We start from the raw sequence: 23,119 nt of genomic DNA on the forward strand, positions 1-23,119 counted from the left end.
CACAACTCCTGCCGCCCAGGTTCCAGCGATTCTCCTGCCTCAGCCTCCCAAGTAGCTGGTATTACAGGTGCCCACCACCACACCCAGCTAATTTTGTAATTTTGTAGAGACGGGGTTTCTCCATGTTAGTCAGGCTGGTCTCCAACTCCCGACCTCAGGTGATCTGCCTGCCTCAGCCTCCCAAAGTGCTGGGATTACAGATATGAGCCACCTCACCTAGTTTTTTTTTTTTTTTTTTTTTGAGACAGGGTCTTGCTCTGTTGCCCAGCCTGCAGTGCAGTGGCACAATCTCAGCTCCTGCAGCTTTGAACTCCTAGGCCCAAGCAATTCTCTCACCTCAGCTTCCTGAGTAGCTGGGACTATAGGCACATGATGTCACCATACCTGCCTAATGTTTTTTAATTTCAATAGTTTTGGGGTACAGGTGGTTTTTGGTTAGATGGATGAGTTATTTAGTGGTGGATGTTGAGATTTTAGTGCACTTGTCACCCAAACTGTATACACCATACCCAACATGTAGTCTTTTATCCTTCACCTACCAACGAGTCTCCCCCACTGAGTCCCCAGACTCCATTGTATCGCTCTGTATGTGTTTGCATCCATAGCGTAGCTCCCACTTATAAGTAAGAACACACAGTATTTGGTTTTCCATTTCTGAGTTATTTCACTTTGACTAATGGCCCCCCAGCTCCATCCAAGTTGCTGTAAAATGCATTATTTTGTTCCTTTTCATATCTGAGTGGTATTTTATAGTGTATATATCACATTTTCTTTATCCACTCCTTCCTTCATGGGCACTTAGGTTGGTTCCACATCTTTGCTATTGCAAATTGTGCTGCTGTAAACACGTATGCATATGTCTTTTTCATATAATGACTTATTTTCCTTTACAACCCATCTATATTAATAACACTTTTTCTACAAAACCTACTCCCTAAAATTGGAAGAGGTAACTTTTCCACCAAATGCGTAGATATTACTGTAGGGACACATCAAACATGAAAAACCAAGGACTCATGGCATCTCCAAGGGAACACAGTAGTTCTCCAGTAACAGTCCCCAGTAATAGGGAAATATTAAAAATGCCAGAAAAATAATTCAAAATAATAATCTTAAGGAAATTCAATGAGATACAATAGAATACATATATATGATTCAAGCAGCTCAAGAACACAATTCATGGTTTGAATGAAAAACTCAACAAAGAGATACATATCATAAAAAAGAACCTAACAGAAATTCTACAGCTGAAGAAGTTAATGAATGAAATACAAAAATATATTTGAGAGCTTCAACAACACACTAGACCAAACAGAAGAAATAATTTCTGAACTTGAAGAAGGGTCATTTGAAATAACACGGGCAGATTGAAAGAAAGAAATGAACGAACAAATGAATGAACAAAAGAAAGAAAGAGAGAGAGAAAGAGAGGGAAGGAAAGAAGGGATGGGGGAGGGAAGGAGGGAGGGAGGAGAGGGAGGGAGGGAAAGCAAAAGAGGGAGAGGGAGAGAGAAAAAAAGAAAGAGAGAGAAGGAAAGAGAAAGGAAGACAGAGAAAAAAGAAAAAGAGGAAGAAAGAAGAAAGGAAGGAAGGAAGAAGAAAAGAAAGAAAGAGAGTGGGAGGGAGGGAGAGAAAGAAAGGAAAGGAGAAGAGAAGAGAAGAGAATAATTAAAAAGTGGCTGGGTGCTATGACTCACACCCATAACCCAGCATTTTGGGAGGCCAAGGCAGGAGGATCACTTGAGTTCAGGAGTTTGACACCAGCCTGGGAAGGATAGCAAGGCCCCATATCTACGCAAAAAAAAAAATGTTTTAATTGGCTTGGCATGGTGGCGCATGCTGGTAGTATTGGCTCCTTGGGAGGCTAAGGCAGGAGGATCACCTGAGACCAGGAGGTCAAGGCTGGTGAGCCACAGTCATGCCACTGCATTCCAGCCTGGACAACAGAGCAAGACTTTGTCTCAAGAAAACAAAATGAAGAAAACCTATACAACTTATGTGACACTATTAAACAAAGAAATATTCACATTATGAGCATTCCAGAAGGAGAAGAGAAGGGAATATTTTAGAAAGCACTGTTAGTGAAAGAATAGCTGAAAACTCAGGTCTTGGGAAAAAGATGGACATCCAGGTCCAGGAAGATCAAATAACCCCAAATAGATTCAACTCAAACAGGTCTTCTCTGAGGCACATTATATTCAAATTGTCAAAAGTCAAAATGAAAGAAATAATTCTAAAAGCAGCAAAAGAAAAGCATTAAGTCACATATAAAGGAATCTCTATTAGACTAAGAGTAGATTTCTCAGCAGAAATCTTATAGGCTGTGAGAGAATGGGATGATATATTTAAAGTATGGAAAGAAGGCTAGGCATGGGTGCTCACACCTGTAATTCTAGTGCTTTATGAGGCCAAAGAGGGTAGATTGCTTGAGCCCATGAGTTCAAGAGCAGCCTGGGCAACATAGCAAGACTTCATCTCTATAAAAAATAGAAAAATTAGCCAGGCATGATGGTACACACCTGTAGTCCCAGCTACTCAGGAGGCTGAGGTGGGATGATGCCCTGAGCCTGAGTAAGCTGATGGTACAGTGAGCTGTGGCCACACCACTGCACTCAGCCTGGGTGAAGAGTGAGACTCTGTCTACAAAAAAAAAAATGTAGTGAAGAAAAAAAACTACCAAGCCAGAATATTATAGCCAGCAAAGTTATCCTTCAAAAATGAAGGAAAAATAAAAACTTTCACACACAAGCAAAAACTAATAGGTCTTATAAGAAATACTCACAGGAGTCTTACATCTGGAAGTGCAAAGACAACAGGCATCATCATGAAAGGATGTAAAACTATAAAACCCATTAGTAGAGCTGATACACAAGGAGAAAGAAAAAAGTCATCAAACCTTATCAACCAAACTATACAAAACAACTCAAATACAAAAATAATGAGAGGAAGTAAGGAACAAATGATATACAAAACAAGAAAACAATCAATAAAATGACAGGAATTAGTCTTCACCTATCAATGATAACTTTGAATGTAAACAAACTAAATTCCCCCCATTTAAAAGATATAGACTGAAGAATGGATTAAAACAAAGACCAACTACATATTACCTATAAGAATCTCACCTCATCTGTAAAGACACACATAGGCTGAAAGTGAAGAGATGAAATAAGACATTCCAAGCAAACCAAAACCAAAAGCAAGCAGGAGTAGCTATACTTACGATATGGTTTGGCTGTGTCCCCTCAAATCTCATCTTGAATTGTAACTCCCACAATTCTCACATGTTGTGGGAAGAACCTAATGGGAGATAATTGAATCATGGAGGTGGGTCTTTCCTGTACTGTTCTTGTGATAGTGAGTAAGTGTCATGAGGTCTGGTCGTTTTAAAAATGGGAGTTTCCATGCACAAGTTCTCTCTTTGCCTGATGCCATCCATGTAAGATGTGAGTTGCTCCTCCTTGCCTTCCACCATGATTGTGAGGCTTCCTCAGCCATGTGGAACCGTACATTCAATAAACCTCTTTCTTTTGTAAATTGCCCAGTCTTGGGTATGTCTTTATCAGCAGCATGAAAACGGACTAATGCAACTTATGTCAAACAAAACAACTTCAAGTCAAAAGCTGTAAAAGGAGACAAGGAAATTATATAAAAATGAAGGGATAATTCAGCAGTAGAATATATGTAAATATATATGCACCCAACACCAAGAGCACCCAGATATAGAAGGCAAATATGATTAGATCTAAAGGGAGAAATGGACCCCAGTACAATAATAGCTGGGGACTTCAATGCCCCACTGTCAGCATTGACCAGATAATATGGACAGAAAAATTAACAAAGAAACATCTAATTTAAATTGCATCACAGGCCGGGCATGGTGGCTCACACCTGTAATCTCAGCACTTTGGGAGGCTGAGCCTGGCAGACCACTGAGGTCAAGAGTTTGAGACCAGCCTGGCCAATACGGTGAAACCCTGTCTCTACGAAAAATACAAAAATTAGTCGGGCATAGTGACACACACCTGTAGTCCCAGCTACTTGGGAGGCTGAGGTGGGAGAATCGCTTGAAACCGGGAGGTGGAGGTTGCAGCAAGCTGAGGTTGCGCCACTTCAGTCCAGCCTAGGTGACAGAGTGAGAGTCTGCCTCAAAAATAAAAAGAAAATAAACAAAAAATAAATAAACTGCACCATAGACCAAATGGACTTAACAGACATTTCACCCTACAGATGCAGAATACACATTCTTTTTATCAGCACATGGAACATTCTCCATGATTGACCATACATTAGGACATAAAACAGTCTCCAAAAAATTTTTAAACTAAAATTATACTAAGCATTTTGTCTGATCACAATGAAATAAAACTGGAAATCAATAATGAGAGGAACATTTAAAACCATACAAATGAATGGAAACCAAACAACATGCTCCTGAATGACCAATGGGTGATGACAGAAATTAATAGTGAAACTTAATAGGTCAGGCACGATGGCTTACACCTGTAATCTTAGCACTTTGGGAGGCCAAGGCAGAAGGATTCCTTGAGTTAAGGAGTATGTGACCAGCCTGGGCAACATGGTGAAAACCTGTCTCTACCAAAAATACAAAAATTAACCACTTGGGCCTAGGAAGCAGAGGTTGCAGTATGCAGAGATGGTGCTACTGCACTCCAGCCTGGGTGACAGAGTGTAACCCTGTCCGCCCTCCACCCCCTCTAAAAAAAGGGTGAAATCATGTCATTCACAGCAACATGGATGGAACTGGAGGATTTTATGTTAAGTGAAATAAGCCAGGAACAGAAAGTGAAACACCGCATATTCTCACTCATATGTGAAAGCTTTAAAAAGAAAAAAAGTTGGCTGGGCACGGTGGCTCACACCTGTAATCCCAGCACTCTGGGAGGCTGAGACAGGTAGATCATGAGGTCAGGAGTTCAAGACCAGCCTGGCCAAGATGGTGAAACCCAGTCTTTACTAAAAATACAAAAATTAGCCAGGCATGGTGGTGCATGCCTGTAATCCCAGCTGCTTGGGAGTCTGAGGCAGAGAACTGTTTGAACCCAGAAGATAGCAGTGAGCTGAGATTTGGCCACTGTACTCCAGCCTGGGCAACAGAGCAAGACTCAGTCCCAAAAAAAAAAAAAAAAAAAAAAAAGATCTCATAGAAGCAAAAAGTAGAACAGAGAACTCAAAACTGGGAAGAATGGGTGAAGGTGGGTTAGGGAAAAATTTGTTAAAGGATACAAAATTACAGCTAGATGGAGGAATAAGTTCTAATGCCCTACAGCACTGTAAGATGACTGTAATTAGCAATAATACCTTATATAGTTTCACACAGCAAGAAGGAGGATAGTGAATGTTCCCAACACAAAGAAATGACAAACGTTTGAGATGATAGATGTGCTAATTACCCTGATCTGATCACTATATATTATACGTATCACAACACTGCTATGTACCCATATTTATGTTCAATTATTATGTGTCACTTTAAAAAATGTTTCTAACTGTTTTCCTCTATGGGCTGCTTAGCTCTACAGAAATACAGCAAGGGTCTTCAATCTAATCTAACTCACTGGGAAGGGGAACAGGGAACAGGAGAGGGAGAAGATCAAGTCCGATGAAGCTCATCTTCCTATCATTTGGCACCCAGAGGAAGAGGAGCAGACTGCTGGTTATGCCTCTTCTTTTTGTTACTGATTCTATTGGCCAAATCTGGTACACACAGGTATCAGCATTGCTGCTCTTCTTCTGAGCCTTGCAGGAAAGTCAGATGTCCATCTCAAACTGAGCATCATCCCAACTGTGTGTTCCCTGTCATGATAGTTGGTTAAGTTGTTTACTTCTACTTAGGAGTCTCCTATTGAGGTGCCAGGGCTAGTGACTCCTGTGATACTGGGCAGATGGCAGGGCTGTGTCTGAGCCATGGGAGAATTACAATGATCCAACAGACACTTTTGATCATAAATGATTCAAGATCCCTGGGGTGTGGTGAAGAGCATCCCCCGGGTGTGGTGCAATAGTCATGAGGTAGCTGCACAAGTCGCTGATGGACACAGTGTGGGTGGGGATGGCACAGCACTGGCTGGGCTGGTGACCACTGCCAGTGGACAAGGACACAGCTCTGGGCGCAGGCACTCCGCTTCATCCGGAGGGCAGGCTGTGGCAGCTGCAGAGCTGGGATGCTCCAGCCCCTCAGGCAGGAGGAAGGCTAAAAATATTTCGTATTTTTTGTGTGGCTTTTTGTTGTTGTTGTTGTTGTTGTTGTTGTTGTGCTTTTTTGACACAGGGTCTTACTCTGTTGCCCAGGCTGGAGTGCAGTGGTATGATCTGGGCTCACAGCAGCCCCAACTTCCTGGGCTCAAGCAATCCTCACACCTCAGCCTCCCAGGCAGTTGAGACTACAGGTGTGCACCACCACGCTTGGCTAATTTTTCTATTTTTTATAGAGATAGGGTTTTACCATGTTGCCCCAGCTGGTCTTGAACTCCTGGGCTCAAGCAATCCTCTCACCTTGGCCTCCCAAAGTGCTGGGATTATAGGTGTGAGCTGCCATGCCTGGCCTGGTCTTTTTAAATTTTATTTTGTTTTATTAAACTTTTTTTTTAGGCTGGGTGCAGTGGCTCACACTTGTAATCGCAGCACTTTGGGAGACCGAGGTGTGCGGATCACCTGAGGTCAGGAGTTGGAAACCCCAGCCTGGCCAACATGGTGAAATCCTGTCTCTACTAAAAATACAAAAATTAGCCAGGCATGGTGGCAGATGCCTGTAATCCCAGCTACTCAGGAGGCTGAGGCAGGAGAATCACTTGAGCACAGGAGGTGGACGTTGCAGTGAGCCGAGATCACCCCACTGCCCTCCAGCCTGGGTGACAGAGCGAGACCTCATCTCAAAAAAGATCAGCCCATTAAAAATGAGTAAAATACCTTAACAAACACTTGACACAAGAAAATGTGGAAATGGCCCATAGGCACATGAAAAAGGCTTCATCCTGCATTAGTCACCAGGGAAAAGCAAATTAAAATCACATTGAGATACCTCTAATATTTACCAAATGGCTACATTTTAAAACTAACAATATCAATTATTGTTAAGAATGTAGTGTAACTAGAACTCACACATTGTGGAGGGGAGTGTAAAATGGTACAATCACTTTAGGAAAAAAATCCGTCAGTGTCGTAAAACTAAACACACACTTGTCCTGCGACCTGCAATTCTACTCCAAGATATTTACTCAAGAGAAAGGAAAACATACCCACAAAAAGGCTAGCATACAAGTGTTCATAGCAGCTTTATTCGTAATAATCAAAAGCCAAAAACAGATCTGAAGAATGGATAAACACACTGTGGTGTATTCATAAAACAGAATGCGGCAGAGCACCAAAAAGCCACAAACAACAATACGAATAAACCTCAAAAACATTACACAGAGTGAAAGAGCCTTACTAAAAAGCATATACAGCCAGACATGGTGGCTCACGCCTATAATCCTAGCACTTTGGGAGGCCGAGGCAGGTGGATCACCTGCAGTCAGGAATTCGAGACCAGCCTGGCCAACATGGCAAAACCCTGTTTCCACTAAAAATGCAAAAATTAGCCAGGCATGGCAATGAGTGCCTGTAATCCCAGCTACTCAGGAGGCTGAGGCAGGAGAATTGCTTGAACCCGGGAGGTGGAGGTTGCAGTGAGCCAAGATCACGCCATTGTACTCCAGCCTGAGCAACAGAGCAAGATTCTGTCTCAAAAAAAAAAAAAAAAAAAAAAAAAACGCATATACACGAAATTCTAGAATAGCAAAATTAATATATCATGAAAAAATCAGAACAGTGGTTGTTTTGGGCAGTAGGGTAGGGATCAATTGGGGAGAGGCTCAAGAGAACTTTCTGGAGTTGACGTGACTGTCCTATAACTTAACTGGGATTTGGGACACAAAAGTGTTTGCCTTTGTCCCAGCTTGTGGAAAGGTACACGTAAGATTTGTGCAATTCCTGTTTACAATAGCAAAGACCTGGAATCAACCCAAATGCCCATTGATGATAGACTGGATTGGGAAAATGTGGCACATATACACCATGGAATATTATGCAGCAATCAGAAATGATGAGTTCATGTCGTTTGTAGGGACATAGATGAATCTGGAGAACATCATTCTCAGCAAACTGACACGAGAACAGAAAATGAAATACCGCATATTCTCACTCATAGGCGGGTGATGAAAAATGAGAACACATGGACACAGAAAGGGGAGTACTAAACACTGGGGTCTATTGTGGGGAAAAGGGGAGGGCCAGCGGTGGGGGGAGCTGGGGAGGGATAGCCTGGGGAGAAATGCCAAATGTGGGTGAAGGGGAGAAAGGAAGCAAAACACACTGCCATGTGTGTACCTATGCAACTGTCTTGCATGTTCTGCACATGTACCCCAAAACCTAAAATGCAATAAAAAATTTAAAAAAAAAAGATTTGTGCAATTCACTTTATATAAATTATATCTGAAAGATACCTGTAAACAAATGTTGAACTGAAATTACACATGTCAAGGTGTTTAGAGATGGAATAAGCTGATGTCTACAACTTACTTTGAAATGTGCCAGAAAATAAGATGGATTGATAAGTGAAAAGATGAATGAGTAGAAAATGGATCGGTGATTAAGCAAAGACAGAGAAGTGATAAGTATATCAGTGTTAAAATGTACGATTCTTTCAACTTCTCCATATATTTGAAAATTTCTGTAATAAAATTGTAGGGGAAAATACATATATACTCTTCAACCCAGAAATTTTACTCCTGGGAATTGATCCCATAGAAATAAAAGTATCTGTCTATAATAACACGTGTAAGAACATTTATTGCAATGCTGTTCCTAGTGACCAGGAAGTGAAAGCAAAGTGCATATCCATCAAATAGGATTCACCTGAGTACAGCATGGCATGTCCACACCATGGGCTATAATGTGGTCACTAAAGGAATAAGGCAGAGCCTCTCCAGAGAGTTTAAAGGAAATAGTTGAGGGAGAAAAGCAACAGTGAATAATATAATCCTATTTTTATAACACAATCACACACACCACACATACATTCTCTTGCTCTCGTTCTCTCTCTCTGGATAGAATTATATATATATAATTATATATATATATATATATATAAAATTCTTTATTTCTTTCTTTTAAATGGCTGGGCATGGTGGCTCACACCTATAATCCCAGTATTTGGGAGGCCGAGGCAGTCACATCACCTGAGGTCAGGGGTTCAAGACCACCCTAGCCAACATGGCGAAACCCCATCTCCACTAAAAATACAAAAATTAGCCAGGTGTGGTGGTGCACACCTCTAATCCCAGCTACTGGAGAGGTTGAGACAGGAGAATCGCTTGAACCCCGGAGACGGAGGTTGCAGTGAGCCGAGGTTGCAGTAAGCCGAGATCGCCGGATTGCTGAGATCACCGAGATTGCGCCACTGCACTCCAGCCTGGGCAACAGAGTGAGACTCTGTCTCAAAAAAAAAAACTGAAGAGCATAAATTGTTAACACAGCTTATGGGTAAAGGCAAAAAATAAAGGGTTGAATGCTGTTATGGGGATAAAGAGGAATGAATATTCGTGATTTTAAAAACAGCATGTATATCATCTCCTTTAAGTTAAATTTTCTGGCCAGACACACCCAGGAGGTCCAGGGCAGCCTGATCAACATAGTGAGACCCTAGTCTCTACCAAAAAATTAGCTTGGTGTGGTGGTGCATGCCTCTAGTCCTCGCTACCTGGGAGGCTGAGATGGGAGGATGGCTTGAGCCCAGGAGTTTGAGGCTTCAATAAGCTGTGATTGCACCACTGCACTCCAGCCTGGGCAACAGAGTAAGACCCTGTCTCTTTAAAAGATAAATAAGCTTTTCAATCCGCCATCTGCAATGGAGCCACCACCAAAACGCAGATTTTTGTGAAAACCCTTACAGGGAAGACCATCACCCTGGAGGCTGAACCCTCAGATATGATAGAAAATGTAAAGGCCAAAATCCAGGATAAGGAAGGAATTCCTCCTGATCAGCAAAGACTGATCTTTGCTGGCAAGCAACCAGAAGACGGACGTACTTTGTCTGACTACAACATTCAAAAGGAGTCTACTCTTCATCCTGTGTTGAGATTTCATGGTGGTGCTAAGAAAAGGAAGAAGAAGTCTTACAGCACTCCCAAGAAGAATAAGCACAAGAGAAAGAAGGTTAAGCTGGCTGTCCTGAAATATTATGAGGTAGTTGAGGATGGCAAAATTAGTCGCCTTCCAAGGACTTCATAACCAAAACACCGAAAGCATTGGCAACAAAAGCCAAAATAGACAAATGGGACCTAATCAAACTCCACAGCTTCTGCACGGCAAATGAAACAGTCATTAGGGTGAATCGGCAACAAACAGAATGGGAAAAAAATTTTTGCAGTTTACTCATCTGACAAAGGGCTGATATCCAGAATTTACAAAGAACTCAAACAGATTTACAGGAAAAAAACAAGCCCATTCAAAAGTGGGCAAAGGATATGAACAGACACTTTACAAAAGAAGACATACATGAGGCCAACAAACATGAAAAAATGCTCATCATCACTGGTCATTAGAGAAATGCAAATCAAAACTACACTGAGATACCATCTCACACCAGTTAGAATGGTGATCATTAAAAAATTTGGAGACAACAGATGCTGGAGAGGATGTGGAGAAATAGGAACACTTTTACACTGTTGGTGGGAATGTAAATTAGTTCAACCATTGTGGAAGACAGTGTGGCAATTCCTCAAGGACCTAGAAATAGAAATTCCATCTGACCCAGCAATCCCATTACTGGGTATATATCCAAAGGATTATAAATCATTCTACTATAAGGACACAAGCACACGAATGTTCATTGCAGCACAGTTTACAATAGCAAAGACCTGGAACCAACCCAAATGCCCATCGATGATAGACTGGACAGGGAAAATGTGGCACATATACACCATGGAATATTATGCAGCCATCAAAAATGATGGGTTCATGTCCTTTATAGGCGCATGGATGAACCTAGAGACCATCATTCTCAGCAAACTGACACAAGAACAGAAAATCAAACACCACATGTTCTCACTCATAGGCAGGTATTGAACAATGAGAACACATGGACACAGGGAGGGGAGCACTACATACTGGGGTCTGTTGAGGTGAATAGGGGAGAGACAGCAGGGGGTGGGGAGTTGGGGAGAGATAGCATGGGGAGAAATGTCAGATATAGGTGAAGAGGAGGAAGGCAGCAAATCACACAGCCACGTGTGTACCTATGAAACTATCTTGCATGTTCTTCACATGTACCCAAAACCTAAAATGCAATAAATTTAAAAAAATATTCATCGCCTTCATCAAGAGTGCCCTGTTGATGAATATGGTGCTGGAGTGTTTATAGCAAGGCACTTTGACAGATATTATTGTGGCAAATGTTGTCTGACTTACTGTTTCAAACCAGAAGACAGGTAACTGAGTTAATAAAAGACATGAACTAAAAAAAAAAAGATAAATGAATAAAATTAAAATAAGTGAAATGTTCTATAGTATGTGGGGTGTGGTGCATAAAGAGACGCACAGGAAGGCTGGGCACCAAAATGTGAATAATGGTCATCTCATGGTGGTGGGATTCCAGGTAACTATTCCCTTGTCTTTGTAGGAAGGAAGGGAGAAAGGGAGGGAGGGAGAGAGGGAGAGAGGGAGGAAGAAAAGAAGTCTACAGGTTTCATATCCTCACCTCCTATTCTCTCTTCACCCCACCCCAACTCCTGTGTTTTTTGTTTTCTGTTTGTTTTGAGACAGAATCTCACTCTGTTGTCCATACAGGAATGCAGTGGTACCATCACGACTCATTGCAGCCTCGATCTCCCGGGCTCAAGTCATCCTCCCACCTCAGCCTCCCAAGTAGCTGGGACCACAGGCATGTGCCACTGTGCCTAATTCTTTTTTTTTTTTTTTTTTTTGGAGAGATGGGGTCTCACTATGTTGCCTAGGTTGGTCTCGAACTCCTGGCCTCAAGCCCCAACTTTTACTTTTGCCAGGCCCTGATCTTATCTGACTTCTTGCCAGCATTTCACATTGCTGGCAGATGTCTCCTTGAAATCCTCCCTTCAATCAACTTCTATGGCACACTGCGCCCTACTCCTGCCTCTGTGATCGTCACTCCTCAGTCCTCTTTCCATCCTTCCCATCATCTTCCTCTGGATTTTGTCCTCAAACCTTTCCATTTCTCAATTAATTACCATCTAGATGCTAATGTCTCCCAAGCGGCTGTCTTGAAATCCAACCAAACATCTCTAATTGGATGTCCCACAGGTCATCAGACTCAGCATGGCCAAAACTAATCTCATCATCTTTCCCCCAAAAGCTACTGCTTCTCCTCCTGCAGTCCAATCTCAGAGAATGTCAGCATCCCCACCCGCCACTTACTAAAGCCATAATCTTGGATATCATTACTCTCTCCTACACCCACATCCAATCACCCACCAAGTGCTATCCGTTCTGTCTCCTGAGTCTCTATCCATCCATCCTCTTGTCTGCCTCTCCCCTACCCCTGCCTTGATTCCGGCACCATGACATCTCTTGTAAATGACTGAAGCAGCCTGTTCACTCATCCTTCTGTCCACTGCCCCCACTTATCTCCCATACATGCCAGAGGGATCTTTCCAAACCACAAATCTGACCCCAGCCCTTCCCTGTTTAAATCTCTTCAAGGATTTCCCATTACTCTTAAGATCAAAGTCAAACTCTTTTTTAAAAAAACATATTTATTTTTTATGTGTTTTTTTTTTTTAGACAGGGACTCCCTCTGTCACACAGACTGGAACACACTGGTGCTATCACAGCTCACCGCAGCCTCCACCTCTGGGGCTCAAGCAATCCTTCCTCCTCAGCCTCCTGAGTAGCCTGAACCACTGGTGCAGGCCACCCCGCCCAGCTAATATTCTGTTTTGTTTTTAGCAGGGATGAGGTTTCACTGTGTTGCCCAGGCTGGTCTCAAACTCCTGGCCTAAAGCAATCCTCCCATCTCAGCCTACCAAGGTGCTAGGATGACAGACATGACCCACTGCACCCAGCCAAGATCAAACCCTGAAACATGATGTATTGGTTTAAGGATATACTCAGCCTCCCCCAGCACTGCCAACTCCAGCCCCTGGCCTCTCTCTGTCACATATCTAAAAAGCAAGAACACTGCTGTGAGCCATCTTCAAGGGCTAAGGGCACCGGAACATTTGGCAGAGGTGAGGATGCCTTTTCGTTTTCAGAAAACTACTTGCCAGGTAGCTGAAGAAGTGACAGGGCTGAGGCTGCTTCCCCTAGGGTGACGGCCTTCCATCTCCCACTCATCCCTCTGACTCTATCATTCTCAAGAGGTTAGGGCAATGAGCTGGTTCGAGGCAACTGACCACAGAGAAGAAAAGCCTAGAGTGGGGATAAAGCCCACTTTTGTTTTCTTTTTTCTTTTTTTATTATTATTATTTTTTTTAAAAAGATGGGGTTTCACCATCATGGCCAGGCTGGTCATGAACTCCTGACTTCAGGTGATCCATCCACCTCGGCCTCCCAAAGTGCTAGGATTACAGGCGTGAGCCACAGCGCCCCACCTTTTTTTTTTTTTTTTTGAGACAGAATCTCACACTGTCACCCAGGTTGGAGTCCAGTGTTGCAATCTCAGCTCACCACAACCTCCGCCTCCTGGGTTCAAGCATTTCTCCTGCCTCAGCCTCCTGGATAGCTGGGATTACAGGCGCCCACCACCACACCCGGCTAATATTTTGTATTTTTAGTAGAGACAGGGTTTCACTAATTTGGCCAAGCTGATCTGGAACTCCTGATCTCGTGATTTGCCTGCCTCAGCCTGCCAAAGTGCTGGAATTACAGGCATTTTCTTTCTCTTTAGGGAGAAGCTTCTGCACTGGTCCACATTCAGAGTGCCCTCCTTTTTTTTTTTTAAGAGACATCCTCTTGCTCTGTCACCCAGGTTGGAGTGCAATGGCTCAGTCACAGCTCACTGCAGCCTTTAACTCTTGCACTTCAGCGATTCACCCCCATCAGCCTCCTGAGTAGCTGGGACTAGAGGTGTACTCCACTGCACCCAGCTCTCCATTTTCATTCTTGATACCTTGATACAGAGCTCAGGACCAAGGCAGGAGGGCTCCTCTGCTAATGACGGTCCTCCATACATACACAGCATAGTACTGGGCACAGTTACTGTTTATTTTAGTATTTATCAATGGCGTCTACAGCACACTTTTCCCCTCAGCTTCAAGCTCCCAAGCCAGAAGGTAAGTCTATTTTTTTTTTTTTTTTTTTGAGGTGGCTTCTTACCCAGTCACCCAGGCTGGAGTGCACTGATGCAATCTCAGTTCACTGCAACCTTTGCCTCCTGGGTTCAAGTGATTCCCCTGGCTCAGCCTCCCAAGTAGCCCACGCCGTCAAGCCCGGCTAATTTTTTGTATCTTAAGTACAGACAGGGTTTCACCATGTTGGCCAGGCTGGTCTCAAACTCCTAACCTCATGATCCGCCCACCTCGGCCTCCCAAAGCGCTGAGATTACAGGCATGAGCCACTGTGCCCGGCCAAAGGTGAGTCTTACTAAAGAAAAAATTACTCATGACACTTGTTAAAGACAATAAATCAAACTTGATTGAAGAGGGGCCCTGACCATAAATACAGGGACCACTGCAATGGGTCCTGCAGCAAGGGAGAGACTGGACTCAACTCCGACTGCAACCAGTTCAAGTGGAGATTTATCGCCAGGGAGCAGGGGGAGGAGCTCAGCAGAAGTTTTGCTGCAGGCAGGCCAGGGTGGTAAGATACTGAGGGTGGGGAGTTTTTGCTCAACTGACTTAGCAGGATTCTTGCTCAAATTGGGTTCTATGAGGATAGAGAGAATGTCAAGCTCAGGACTAGGCGAGCAGAGGGCTCAGAGGAGTCCAGCGATAGTTTGGGTCTAAGGAGAGAGTCTTTGTCAGCCTTAATAGGTGGAACTAAATAAGTAGGGAGAAAGGAGAATGTGAGGCTTCGGGCTGGTCAGAGGGCGCCCTCTCCTTGGGGATACCCCATGAAGTAGTCAAACACTGGCTTTGGGGTCCACCTATGGGTTTTAAGCCCTAGTCCTGCAGTAAGAGGCAGGACTTGATTCTGGGGGCAGGGCTGGAACACCAGACCGAATTGAAGACTAGCTAAAACAGGGATGGGGCGGAAGCAGTTTTCCATAAGACACACCCACCAGTATGCCAAGTTTACCATTGCCATGGCAACACCTGAAAGTTACCACCCCTTGCCATGGCAATGACCCACCGAGCCAAAATTACTACCCCTTCCCTAGAAATTTCTGCATAAACACCCATTCACCTACATGGGATTAAAAATAGGTATAAATATAACTGCAAAACTGCCCTGAGCTGCTACTCTTTGCATATAGGGTAGCTGTGCTGTGCAGGAGCAGTCACGGAGCTGTAATCAGCCCTGCACATTACTCACTCTGTAACTTTGGGCCTCAGTCTCCCCATGGGTGAAGACAAGGAGACAGAGGGGGACTAGAGTTCCTGTGCATACTCAGGGTTCTAGGGACTGGGGCCTGCTTTCCAGAAGGTCCCAGCTTAAATGTTTACTAAAGAACAAGCGCCAAGTCTCTCTTTCTTCGGCATCTTTCACATTTACATATAAATTGCTACCTAATGGTCTGCCCTCCTTTATCTTAGCCCCAGATTCTAACAAGCTGGAAAAATGGTCCTGTGCCTGGGAATAACGGAGCTTCCAGGCTGAGGATAGGAGAATAAGCTTCTTCACTTGCTGTGCCATTGGGAAGGCAGAGAGGGCAGGAGTGAAAGGAATACCATGTCCCTTCTCCACTGGGACCTATGCCACAGTGTCCCAAAGGAAGGGGGAGAAAACCGTTTTGTAACAGTTTGAAACATGGTGGAAAATCAAGCATGAAAGTATGTGAAATCCACTATACAATTTGTGAAAAGTGACTCATAACTCTATCTGTTCTTTCCAGTGTACACGTTGCAAATATTTCATCCAGACAGAAATTGGAAATAAAGATAAGCCAGGAGCGCCATCTGGGATGTGATCTGTCACTAAGGCTAAGGCTTAGACGCACAAATCCAGAGATCTCTGCAGATACTAGGGATGGGGAGAAAAATGATGAAGTCCCTCCCTCCCCCAAACACACACACATGCGCGCGCGTGTGTGCGCGCACACACACACACACACACACACACACACACACACACACAGAGTACTGGTGCTAGGTCCCTCTTTAAGCACTTTAAATACATCTTTTATTTAATTCCAAAAACCTGTGAAGTTGAGATTCCCATTTTAGAAACTGAGGAAACTAAGGCTTGCTCACCTAAGTAACTGGCAGATTTGGACTTCAAACCTAGGCCTCTCTGATGCTAAAGGCCCAGGTTAATTTACACAATACCAACAAATGTGTCCACTAGAGCATTAGGGCTTGTCTCTCTCTCTTTCTTTCCTTCCTTCCTTCTTTTCCTTCTTTCTTTTCTTTCTTTCTTTCTCTCTTTCTCTTTCTCTCGTTTTCTCTGTTTCTCCCTTCCTTTTTCTTTTTTTGTAGAGACAGGGTCTCACTATGTTGCCCAGGGTGGTCTTCAACTTCTGAACTCCAGTGATCCTCCCACCTCAGCCTCCCAAAGTGCAGATTGCACAGGCATGAGCCACTGTGCAAGGCCTAAAGCAGAAGTTCTTAATTGAGGTCCATGGTTAGAATTCAGGGAATCCATTCATGAAAAATAAAACACATCTTTTTTTCTCCCCCCGCCTCACCCTTTTTTTTTTTTTTTTTTTTTTTGAGACGGAGCCTCACTCTGTTGCCAGCCTGGAGTGCAGTGGCAAGATATGGGCTCACTGCAACCTCCACTTCCTGGGTTCAAGCAATTCTCCTGCCTCAGCTCCCCAAGTAGCTGGAACCATAGGTGTGCACCACCATGTCCAGCTAATTTTTGTATTTTCAGTAGAGATGGAGTTTCACCATGTTGGCTAGGCTGGTCTCAATCTCTTGGCCTTGTGATCTGCCCCCTTCAGCCTCCCAAAGTGCCAGGATTACAGGCGTGAGCCACCGCACCTGGCTATTTTTTCCTATATCTAACCAAAATTTAGCATTTCCTTCAAATACGAATGTGGGCATTCTTTGCCTCCAGTAGAAATCACTGATTTTCATATTATATTACATTTGTCGATATCTCAAAAATTCCTTTATGGTCATCAATATTTCAAAATATCAGTAGTTAGCTGACTCACCACAAGATCTTGTCATTTAGTGCATTCATAAAGAAGCACTACGGTAGCCGAGTAGCTCCCAGAAAATAAAGCCCTGTTATGTGACATTTGCCAATTGCCACAGTGTAAACACTCCTACAATTGCCAATTTCAAGGTGGCTATATTTAACAACTGGTTTGCAAATTTCCTGAAAATTTAGCAATCAGTGTTTGGAAACACAGACAAGACATTCACCATGGGCACTAGGGTGAATTTTTCTGGGTCTACCAGTCTTCCCTGAAAGTCTTGGTGCCTTCAATGTAATGACATTGGTAATAATAGTAATAGATCTTAAATATCGATTAAATTCTTCTCTATGCAAAGCATAATAATATGAACTTAACATGACCTATCTCATTTAAACTACCAATAATCCTATAAGGCAGATATTATTGGAGTGGTTTAAAATGGGGGAAAGATGAAGGGAAAAGTTGTGGGTTTGCCCCCTGGGAATGTCTGGCGTTGTCTGGAGACATTCTTAATTGTCTTAACTGGGTTTGCTACTGCCATCTAGTGTGTAGACGCTGCCAAACATCCTGCAACGCACAGGACACACCACCTGAGAAAGTATTATCTGGCCCAAAATGTCAGTAAATCCCTTATTAGTGTTATTCCCTTTTTAAAGATGAGAAAATTGATGCCCGCTGAGATTAAGTTGTCCAAGTTCACGCAGTTTTTATGGAGTCAGTTCTGAGTGAACACTAGTTCTTACTTCCTGACTCTCCCTTGCAAGATGTAGGGAGAGTTGCTTATTAGAAAGGAAGCAGGCAGGAGTTGGTGGCTAATGCCTATAACCCCAGCACTTTGGGAGGCCAAGGTGGGCAGATCACTTAGGTCAGGAGTTTGAGACCAGTCTGGCCAACATGATAAAACTTCACCTCTACTAAAAATACAAAAATTAGCTGGGTGTGGTGACATGCGCCTATAATCCCAGCTACTTGGGAGGCTGAGGCAGGAGAATCACTTGAACCTGAAAGGCAGAGGTTGCAGTGAGCCAAAATCACGACATTGCACTCCAGCCTAGGCAACAGATCAAGATTCTGTCTCAAAAAAAAAAGGAAAAGAAAGTGGGAAGGGAAGGGATGGAAAAGGAAGGGATGGGGAGGGGAGAGGAGAGGAGAGGAGTGAACAGCCTGCTGGGCTGGCTGTGGCATTGTGAGTCCAGGATTAGTCTCAAGGAGACTCAGGCATCACATGTTGAAGGATCCAACCCCAGCTGCTTCTAAAGAGTGAGAAGGGGATGAGAGTGACACCCTGTCTCTAAATAAATAAGTGAGGAGATCTGGTCCCAGAAATTATTATCAAAGCAAGTCAATCTGATGACCCATTGGGCTGTCTGCAAAATTCATTTAGGATAACAACATGAAAAGGAACGTGGAGGTCACTCATTGCAAACATTTATTAAGCACGTACTACGTGCCCATACTCTTCTAGGTGGCGGTGGAGTCGTGAACAAAAGAAAAACAGCTCTTCCCCTCGTGGACTGTACAAGCTGGTGGGGGGTAGAAAAGCACATGAAGAAGGGGGTTAGAATAATTACAGTTGTGACTGATGCTGTGAAGGAAGGAAGGGTGTGAAGTGCTATAATAAATCATCTCCGTAGGGTCCGCTTTAGAGAGGACAATCAGGGAAGACTTCTCTGAAGAAGGGGTATGTGAGCTAAGAGCCGAAGGATGTGAAGCCAGCCACAGGAAGAGGAGAGAACAGGTGTGGACACAGTGGGGCCAGCAGGGCTGGTGATGAGGCTCTGAGCAGGAACAAGTTTGGTGTTTTCTAGTCACCAAAAAGAGGTTATTGTGGCCTGGTGCATTGGCTCATGCCTGTAATCCCGGCACTTTGGGAAGCCAAGGTAGGAGGATTGCTTGAGGCCAGGGACTTGAGCCTGGGCAACAGAGTGAGATCTTCCATCTCTACAAAAAAGGTAAAAATTAGCTGTGCATGGTGGTGTGTGCCTGTAGTCCCGGCTACTCAGGAGGCTGAGGAGGGAGGATGCTTGAGCTTGAGTTCAAGGCTGCAGTGAGGTAGGATCAAGCTGCTGCACTCCAGTCTGGGCAACAGAGTAAGATCCCATCTCAAAAAAAAAAATTGAGAGAGAGAGATATTATTGTGACTGGAGCACAAGGACAGAGGGAAGGGGCAATTCAGGACCGAGGAGTAAAGAGATCAGCAGAACCCATGCCACACTGAGCTTTATAGGACTATGTCCCACTCATCTGTTTGTACTCAGACAGGTGTGGGACATTTGAGACATTTTGACTCAAAATAGGTGTGACAAAAAGGAAGCCCCAGGCTATGAGGGCTGGGCAGGTGAGTAGCTAAGGCAGGTGTATTAGTCTGTTCTCACACTGCTAATAAAGACATACCTGGCCAGGCGCAGTGGCCCATACCTGTCATCCCAGCACTTTGGGAGGCCTAGGTGGGCAGATCACTTGAGGTCAAGAGTTTGAGACAAGCCTGGCCAATATGGTGAAACCCTGTCTCTACTAAAAATGCAACAACAAAAAAAGACATACCCAAAAATGTGTAATTTATAAAGGAAAGAGGTTTGATTGACTCACAGTTCCATATGGCTGGGGAGGCCTCACAATCATGGCAGAAGGCGAATGAAGAACAAAGTCAGGTCTCACATGGCAGCAGGCAAGAGATCTTGTGCAGGGAACTCGCATTTATAAAACTATCAGATCTCATGAGACTTACTCACTACCATGAGAACAGTATGGGGGAAACCGCCCCCATGATTCAATTATCTCCACTTGGCCCCGCCCCGACATATGGGGATTATTACAATTCAAGGTGAGATTTGGGTAGGGACACAGACAAACCATATCAGAGGGTGGGGGTGAGGGGCAGCTGTAGGTATCTAGAAGGACTTCTGGTCTCTCCTGTGCTCCCCCACTCACCTCCCTTACTTAACCTGTCACCTCTGCTGACCTAAGATTTCCACATGCCAGGACCCAGGATCCAAGACGTGAGTGTGTGCCTGTATGTGTACAGTAATGAAGAGCAAATGGCATTGGAGAAATCCTCCGCACATGGGACTGGAGGACCAACACAGCTCGCTCTGTGCTGACAATGTCACACTAATAATTAGTCATTTGATTAGCACTTACACACTGCACTGTTCAACCACAGTCCAATGGACTAGTGCCCGAGAGCTGGATTCACCTGAGAGCGGATGAACAAACTAAGCTCTGCTTAGGGAAGCCCAGAATTCCACAAGAGTGAGACTAATCTCAGAAAGCAGAGAATGGCAGAAGGTGGAGGAAGAGGGGCGGAAACAGACACTGAGTAAATTCTCTGTGCCAGCTGCTACGTGAAGCTTCACTACACACGTATTATCTCATTTCATTCTTCCAACAACACACTTCCCATTGTGTTTTTCCCATTGTCCACTCAGGAACTTTATTAGATCCAGCCAAGTCCAGGACTGGAATCGGGTCTCCCTTTTCCTTAGTGAAGTGCCTGCCTGACATCTAGATTTCACCATCAGTGATTCAAGGAACTTCTTTATCTATTCAGAACTTAAATAAGTGAGCCAAGGAGCCATTGGTGTGCCCAAGAGGAGATGGGCTCTGAGAGGAGAGAAAATATGGCTGCGATGTGGGGAGGAAACATTACACAGAATTTGCCAGAACTCTCCGGAAATAATCAATGCCCAGGAGATGAGCTAAGGTATGAGAACTTGGGGACCCATTTGACTGTGTAAAGGGGATAATATTTTTGAAACTGTCAAATAGATCCGTCTACTTTTCAACCCTGTGACTCACAATGCTCTTCGTCTCTTCTTTCCCCCACACCCAGCAGCATTAAATCAAGAGGAGTGCAGACCCCACCTGAAATAAAGAGGCCATCGTTTAGCTTTGCATCTGTTCAGAAACCATAGTCTTAAAACCTAGCCTAGTGGAGAATAGGGAGAGGTTCTTAATTTCAAAAACTTCCCTTTCCATAGCAAAGGCAAAACTGTGAGGTCTGAGCTCTGGCCTATATTATAAGTAGTCATGGGATGGGATTCAGTAAACGAGCTCAGAAGAAGGTCATCTCTTCCAGGCCTGGAAGTGGAACCAAGGAGGCAGGGAGATTTAGAGAAAATGCAACCAGGAGAAAGACACTGCCTGAGACTCAGGGATTCAGTGCCCCACCTCCCTCAACCCTTACCCCAGTGTGGAGAGGAAAGAAAATGGAAATCCAGGGCCGCATGTGGTGGCTCACACCTGTAATCCCAGCACTTTGGGAGGCCAAGGTGGGAGGATCACTCAAGGTCAGGAGTTTGAGACCAGCCAGTCCAACATGATGAAACCCTCTCTCTACAAAACATACAAAATTAGCCAGACATGGTGGCACACACCTGTAGTCCCAGCTGCTCAGGAGGCTGAGGCAGGAGGATCGCTTTAACCTGGGAAGTGGAGGCTGCAGTGAGCCAAGATCATGCCACTGCACTCCAGCCTAGGCAACAAAGCAAGACTCAGTCTCAAAAAATAAAAATAAAAAATAAAAACAGAAATCCTAGAAGGTGAGAGAATAAGGAGAAATCAGAAGGGGTTTTGCTTCGTTGCAGCTCTGAAACCCACCTCCAGGGGCCCAAGGAGCGGCCCAGGTAGCAGAGAGGTGGTCGCAGGCTTGGGGTATCCATCAGGGGGTAGTCACCAAAACAGAGCCTCTACAAGCACTGTGGGAATAAGATTTCATACTGAAACAAGAGCTCACGCAGATGTCGGGGGGACTGAGAGGTGGATCAGAGGGCCAAACAGCCACCCTCATGTCTGCTGGAGGCACTGACGGTAATGGACACACCAGAGCTTGCAGGAGAATCCAAGAAGCTGTTCCTGTCTGCCCAAAGGAAGCCAAGAAAGCCCTTACAGAACCTCGTTTGGTTGTAGCAATGGAGAATTTAAAAAAAGAAGACACATTTGAGAGATGCTTAGGGGTGGACCTGAAAGTCCAGAAATGGTACAGCAGGGAGAGGGGAGGAAAAGAGAGGGACCCAAGGGGACCCTAGAGTTCTAACCTGAGCAGCTAAGGGGACTGAGTGCTGCACAGTAAGACGAGGAAGATTGGGGAAGGAGCCGGGCCAGGACTAGGGTGAGTAAATAAGGTACTTGCCTCAGGCACCAAATATAAGGCTGTGCCCCCCAAAACATCATCAAGATAATTAATGTTTTTTTGTTTGGGGGGGTTTTTTGTTTGTTTTTTCTAAGACAGGGTTTCAACATGTTGGTCAGTCTGGTCTTGAACTCCTGACCTCAGGTAATCCACCCACCTCAGCCTCCCAAAGTGCTGGGATTACAGGCGTGAGCCACTGAACCTACCTAATTAATGTTTTAATGCAATAATTTTTTTAAAAAAATCAAAATGAATGCAAAAAAATCTCCATGAAGAACAAGATCAAGGTTACCGGTCTTTCCTTTTGTCTCAGGTTTCAGTATGTCTCAGCACAGCGCTGTTACTGATCCTGTCTTGATTAAAATGTTTGATCTTATGCTCACCATGGATTTTTTTTTTTGGCATTCATTTATTCCTTTTAAATATTGCATTAAAATATTATTTGATGGCTGTGTTTTCTGAGACCCCCTCACATCTTGCATTTAGGATGAGAGCTTCACTCACCTCCCCAGGTCCAGCCTGGAGGAAAAGGTCTTCGGAAAGGAGGTTAACTAAGATTCAGCCCTGAATACACATGCAGATTAAATGAGATCTCAGGGCTGAGCATGGTGGCTCACGCCTGTAATCCCAACACTCTGAGAGGCCGAGGCAGGCAGGAGCTCGAGACCAGCCTGTCTGACATGGCAAAACCCTGTCTCTACTAAAAA

At 44.2% G+C, this 23,119-nt stretch overlaps 2 pseudogenes; one reads left to right on the forward strand and one right to left on the reverse strand.

Moving 5' to 3' along the window:
* Nucleotides 1–5,772: 5,772 nt before the first annotated feature.
* LOC128931973 (eukaryotic translation initiation factor 4E-binding protein 2 pseudogene) lies at nt 5,773–8,945 on the reverse strand (annotated as a pseudogene).
* Nucleotides 8,946–9,619: 674 nt separating this feature from the next.
* On the forward strand, nt 9,620–11,493 carry LOC118153476 (ubiquitin-ribosomal protein eS31 fusion protein pseudogene; annotated as a pseudogene).
* Nucleotides 11,494–23,119: the final 11,626 nt, after the last annotated feature.

Source organism: Callithrix jacchus, chromosome 5 (genome assembly GCF_049354715.1).
Source record: "Callithrix jacchus isolate 240 chromosome 5, calJac240_pri, whole genome shotgun sequence".
In the NCBI taxonomy this organism is placed as follows: domain Eukaryota; kingdom Metazoa; phylum Chordata; class Mammalia; order Primates; family Cebidae; genus Callithrix; species Callithrix jacchus.